The sequence below is a fragment of the Salmo salar genome, chromosome 16 (assembly GCF_965601325.2).
Source record: "Salmo salar chromosome 16, fSalSal1, whole genome shotgun sequence".
NCBI lineage: Eukaryota > Metazoa > Chordata > Actinopteri > Salmoniformes > Salmonidae > Salmo > Salmo salar.
The window spans coordinates 54,767,807-54,774,455 of record NC_138306.1 but is presented as its reverse complement, the minus strand read 5'-3'; the positions used below and the strand labels follow the sequence as shown (position 1 = coordinate 54,774,455).

The window sequence follows — 6,649 nt, the reverse complement described above, 5'->3', positions numbered from 1 at the left end:
GACCAAAAGTATGTGGACACCTGCTCGTTGAACATCTCATTCCAAAATTATGGGCATCAATATGGAGTTTGTCCGCCCTTTGCTGCTATAACAGCCTCCACTCTTCTGGGAAGGCTTTCCAGTAGATGTTGGAACATTGCTGCGAGAACTTGCTTCCATTCAGCCACAAGAGCATTAGTGAGGTCAGGCACTGACTTTGGGCGATTAGGCCTGGCTCGCAGTCAGCATTCCAATTCATCCCAAAGGTGTTCAATGGGGTTGAGGTCAGGGCTCAACCCCATTGACTGGTCAGGGACAGTCTAGTTCTTACAAACCAATCTTGACAAACCATTTCTGTATGGACCTCACTTTTGGACGGGGGCATTGTCATGCTGAAACAGGAAAGGGCGTTCACCAAACTGTTTCCACTAAATTGGAAGCACAGAACCATTTAGAATGTAATTGTTTGCTGTAGTGTTAAGATTTCCCTTCACTGGAACTGAGGGGCCTTGCCCGAACCATGGGGCCTTGCCCGAACCACGACCATTATTACTCCTACACCAAACTTCACAGTTGGATGGTGAAGTGTGATTCATCACTCCAGAGAACGCGTTTCCAATGCTCCTGAGTCCAATTGCGGTAAGCTTAAACACCAACCACTCCAGCCGACGCTTGGCATTGCACATGTTGATCTGAGGCTTATGTGCGGCTGCTCGGCCATGGAAACCCATTTCATGAAGCTCCTGACGAACAGTTATTGTGCTGACGTTGCTTCCAGAGGCAGTTTGGAACTCTGTAGTGAGTGTTGCAACTGAGGACAGACGATTTTTATGTGCTACGAGCTTCAAGACTTGGCGGTCCCATTCTGTGAGCTTGTGTGGCCTACCACTTCGCGGTTGAGCCGTTATTGCTCCTAGACGTTCCCACTTCACAATAACAGCACTAGCAGGGCAGAAATTTGACAAACTGACTTGTTGGAAAGGTGGCATCCTATGACGGTGCCATGTTGAAAGTCACTGAGCTCTTCAGTAAGGCCATTCTACTGCCAATGCTTGTCTGTGGAGATTGTACGGCTCTGTGCTCGATTTTATACACCTGTCAGCAACTGGAGTGGCTGAAATTCACTCATTTGAGTGATTCATTCATTTGAAAATTCACTCATTTGAAAATTCACTCATTTGAAGGGGTGTCCACATACCTTTGTATATATAGTGTATACGTTGCTGATTAATTCTCACAATTCTCAGATGGACTAAATATCGGTTCTCCTAAAACATACTGATGAGCTAGTTCAAATAATATATTTGTATTTCTTCTTTTTAAGAAATAGATTTTAGAAATAACCCTAACCCTATCCTTAAATAGCAGGATTGTACAGTCAACTTTCCAGCCAATTATTGGCTATAGTGACACCATTTACCAGAATGAAGCAGCCAATACTGTTAAACCGTTGCATGCCGTTTGCCATAGCGCCCTTCGCGTTATCACAGGTGACAGTTTTAATACTCATCACTGCATCCTGTATGACGTAAATGTAATGTAATGTATCAAAATGTATCAGAATGTTGTCTGATCCTCATTAAAGTCCCATAGGTCACTTCATTATTTACTTTTTGTTTACAAAGCTCTACTACACAAGCTTTCCGGCTTACCTAACTTTACTGTTAAAATCTAAATACATGAGATACCAAACCCATTCACAGGGTTGGTTAACCTGTTGGGGGTAGGGGGCAGTATTTACACGGCCGGATAAAAAACGTACCCGATTTAATCTGGTTATTACCACTGCCCAGAAACTAGAATATGCATATAATTATTGGCTTTGGATAGAAAACACCCTAAAGTTTCTAAAACTGTTTGAATGGTGTCTGTGAGTATAACAGAACTCATATGGCAGGCAAAAACCTGAGAAGATTCCTTACAGGAAGTGCCCTCTCTGACCATTCCTTGAGCTTCTTGTCTCTGTTTATTGAAGACTGAGGATCTTTGCTGTAACGTGACACTTCCTATGGCTCCCATAGGCTCTCAGAGCCCGGGAAAAAGCTGAATGATGTAATTGCAGCCCCTGACTGAAAAACATTATCGCCTTTGGCAAGTGGCCGATCAGAGGACAATGGGCTTAGGCGCGTGCACGAGTCGACCCCATGCTTTATTTTCTTTCGTCTTTTTACCTAAACGCAAATTCCCGGTCGGAATATTATCGCTTTTTTACGAGAAAAATGGCATAAAAATTGATTTTAAACAGCGGTTGACATGCTTCGAAGTACGGTAATGGAATATTTACCATTTTTTTGTCACGAAATGCGTCGTGCTCGTCACCCTTCTTTACCATTCAGATAGTGTCTTGAACGCACGAACAAAACGCCGCTATTTGGATATAACTATGGATTATTTTGAACCAAACCAACGTTTGTTATTGAAGTAGAAGTCCTGGGAGTGCATTCTGACGAAGAACACCAAAGGTAATAACATTTTTCTTATAGTAAATCGGACTTTTGTGAGTGCTAAACTTGCTGGGTGTCTAAATAGCTAGCCCTGTGATGCCGGGCTATCTACTGAGAATATTGCAAAATGTGCTTTCACCGAAAAGCTATTTTAAAATCGGACATATCGAGTGCATAGAGGAGTTCTGTATCTATAATTCTTAAAATAATTGTTATGCTTTTAGTGAACGTTTATCGTGAGTAATTTAGTAAATTTTTAGTAAATTCACCGGAAGTTTGCTAGTTCTGAACATCACATGCTAACGGAAAAAGCTGGTTTTTGATATAAATATGAACTTGATTGAACAAAACATGCATGTATTGTATAACATAATGTCCTAGGGTTGTCATCTGATGAAGATCATCAAAGGTTAGTGCTGCATTTAGCTGTCTTCTGGGTTTATGTGACATTATATGCTAGCTTGAAAAATGGGTGTCTGATTATTTCTGGCTGGGTACTCTGCTGACATAATCTAATGTTTTGCTTTCGTTGTAAAGCCTTTTTGAAATCGGACAGTGTGGTTAGATTAACGAGAGTCTTGTCTTTAAAATGGTGTAAAATAGTCATATGTTTGAGAAATTGAAGTAATAGCATTTCTAAGGTATTTGAATAACGCGCCACAGGATTCCACTGGCTGTTACGTAGGTGGGACGATTTCGTCCCGCCGACCCTAGAGAGGTTAACTCTTGAGGTTCCTCGGGTCTCCACCAAAGTAGGTACAGTGCCTTCAGAAAGTATTCAAACCCCTTGCTTGATTGACTAGCTAACTGAGACTTGCTACATCCGGTTCATGTCCTTTGCAGATGCCACATTACTGACAAAAGTTTGTACTTAGAAAAAAGATCTGTAATGGGAGATGTAAAGTAAGAATTTTGTGTAAATGTTCATTCATAGTCATAACATAGGGTTTGTACATTTACAGATCTAATTTAACGTTTACGTTTCATGTTTTCTTACAATCCTAACAATTTACATATGGATTTTCTTACGATCCTAACGATAGGTATGTTCAACCTTTTGGCAGCTATCTTGCTCCACAGAATTCCCACATCACACTTGTAGGCGACTTCATAAAGCTGACTTTAGCGGGTCTAACTGCCATCTCGCACCGAACTGCGCATGTGCACGCCGTCAAATCAAAAGGCACTCCTTCGATATATCGTTGTTTTTGATGAAAATGTGAAACGTGTCAGTTTCAGGGGCGGTTCTGGGGGGGGGGGGGGGGGGGGGGGGGGGGGGCTTGTGGCTCCCCTAAATGTGGAGTATGAAATAATTTTTACATAACTAATATTTGCTATCGTTCTTTTTTTACATCCGTTATTAGACAGTGGCAACGCGGAACACTAATGATTATGAACATGGTCTTTTGCCTGCTAATGCCTGCAATGCAGTGAAGAAAACGATATGACAACAATAACGTCTAATGTAACTAGCGCCTCTAACAGTACAACTGGCCCCAGCTTGCCCCCCCCCCAGTTGAAATGGTCTAGAAACGCCACTGGTCAGTTTGTCAGTCTCACGAGGTTGGGGTAATAACAAGATTATATACTTAAGACATTTGCTCGAATCTAGGTTTGTGTCTTTAGATTTCGATAAAATTAACAGCTAAAGGAAGAATTTTTCACTTCTCTCTTCTCAAACCCCAAACCCCGGGCCCGTCTGGTCTGTTTCGCAAGCATTCCCGGAAGTCGATGTTGCACCTCTGGGTTTAGAAACTCTGTGGTTACAAATGGAGGTAAATTAATGACGTAATTATACAAGCACGTAAAGTATGAGTTGCACCTGTATAATGAGTTTTGCAGTTGCCTTTTTTGTTGTTGCAAAACATTTAACTTCTTTTGCGAATATATGAAACACTTGCAAGCGCATAACCTGATGTGTGAATAAATATAACACTTGCAAACATGTAAGTTGAGATGTGAATACTTTCAATAAGATTTGCAAGGATGCAACTACATTTGAGAATGAATGCAACTCGCAACTGTTGACTCTTCTTCTGTGAAACAAAACTATACTGTGAAAAAATATAAACACAACAAATATCAAATCAAAACATGCAACAATTTCAATGATTTTACTGTGTTACAGTTCATATAAGGAAATCAGTTCATTTAAATAAATTCATTAGACCCTAATCTATGGATTTCACATGACTGGGCATTGTGCAGCCATGGGTGGGCCTTGCTGGGCATAAACCCGTCCCACTGGGGAGCCGGGCCCAGCCAATCAGAATGATTTTTCCCCACAAAATTGCTTTATTAGAGACAGAAATACTCCTGAAATACTGCGCTGTTTAACACCTTCTTGATATGCCACACCTGTCAAGTGGATGGATTATCTTGGCAAAGGAGAAATGCTCACTAACAGGGATGTAAACACATTTGTGCACATTTGAGAGAAACAAGCTTTTTGTGTATATGGGAAACGTCTGGGATATTTTATTTCAGTTTATGAAACCAACACCTTACATTTTGCGTTTATATTTTTGTTCAGTATACATTTGCCAATGTCGAATCTGTGGGCTCAGAATTTTGTCACTAATTTTGCGATTTAACTGTGCCAAAAGTTTAGCAGTTGTAAAAATAAAAAAAAATCTGCAAGCAAGCTACACAGAAAAAACACGAGCTCTGATGGACAGGGCTTTTTATTCTGACCAATCAGGTGAGGTGTTGTCATTCTGGAATGTGCAGGACGTGTTTCACCCTATACCTCAGTGGTTTCACCTCGGAGACAGGTGAAAGCATGGCTCGGCGAAATCCACCTCAGGTGAGTTTCTGACATCCTTTTAGTTAGGAATATGACTAATGCATGTGTAAAGCAGCACAGGAAGATTGTGAATAGAAGCAACATTAACGTTAGTGTAAACTATTCATAGATAAACCTCCGTGCAAATAGCTATCAAAGCTATCGTTGGCAAGCTACAATCCGGTGTTCTCCCCTCAATCTAAGCTAGCTATCGTTATACTGCATCTAAAGTCAATCTGCATGGTGACACAAAATGATGACAAAAGGTTTTCCTACTAATCATTTGCATCCTGTGGAAATATTGTATATCCAATCCACTATAATGCAATTTTGATGTTCATCAGCTCCATTTGACAATGCATTATTGTGACGAAATGTGCAACCATGACTAGCTTGTATAGCTGTAGGCTAACGTTTCGTCTTGGCGAGCGCAGAGTGGTTCCCCTTGTCCGAGTGGCCTACCTGGGGTCGGCCAGCCGGTCACTGGCTGCGAGTGACCTACCTGCAGGTCCAACAGACAACTATCCACCAAGAAGTGCGAAGGTTATTATTGGCTTATTTCTTATTTCTCAAATAATTTTACATAGCGGAGAGTGAAAATGTGGTGCCTCCATTATTAGCGTGAACCCTAGTAATTACTGCTACATGTTACCTTCTCTTTTATCCATCTGTGAAATCATAGATAATTTCCAGCTACGTTCCGCCGAGATCACCAACGGGGGGATAAGGAGGTTTCTGGAACAACCAAGGGTCATTGCCGTCAAGCAGGTGTTGCTCCAGTTCTATCTTATGTCTGAAAACACTGATTGAACTCTCAAAGGCTCAGATGAGCTAATGCTCCTGCAAGCAGGGCTTGGAAGGAGAGTCATATCAATGGCAGAAGATGCATGTTACAGCGAGGTTAGTATCGTTTCTAATATAATGATCTAGATGAGATATACACTACCGTTCAAAAGTTTGAGGTCACCTAGAAATGTCTTTTCACAGAACAGTGCAAACTGTCTCTTACCAGAATTGAAAGAGTGGGAGGGCACGGTGCACAACTGAGCAAGACGACAAGTACATTAGTGTCTAGTTTGAGAAACCGACGCCTCACAAGTCCTCAACTGGAAGCTTCAATAAATAGTACCCGCAAAACACCAGTCTCAATGTCAACAGTGAAGAGGCGACTTCGGGACGCTGGCCTTCTAGGCAGAGTTGCCAAGAAAAAGCCATATCTCAGACTGGCCAATAAAAATAAAATATTAAGATGAGCAAAATAACAGACACTGAACAGAGGAACTCTGTAATGTACACTAATGGACTTGATCTCTTCCTCTTGAGGATCTGAGGATCAATGCCAAATCTTTTCAATCTCCTAAGGGGAAAAGGTGTTGTTTTGCCCTCTTCATGACTGTCTTGGTGTGTTTGGACCATGACAGTTTGTTGGTGATGTGGACAC

The 6,649-nt window shown here is 41.4% G+C and overlaps 1 long non-coding RNA gene across 1 annotated transcript; it reads left to right on the top strand.

The window, feature by feature from the left end:
• Positions 1–5,149: 5,149 nt before the first annotated feature.
• Positions 5,150–6,024, top strand: LOC106574188 (uncharacterized). The gene is made up of 3 exons (XR_001321497.3): positions 5,150–5,229; positions 5,643–5,751; positions 5,891–6,024. It is a non-coding gene; the product is annotated as an uncharacterized LOC106574188 (long non-coding RNA).
• The last annotated feature ends 625 nt before the right edge of the window (positions 6,025–6,649 follow it).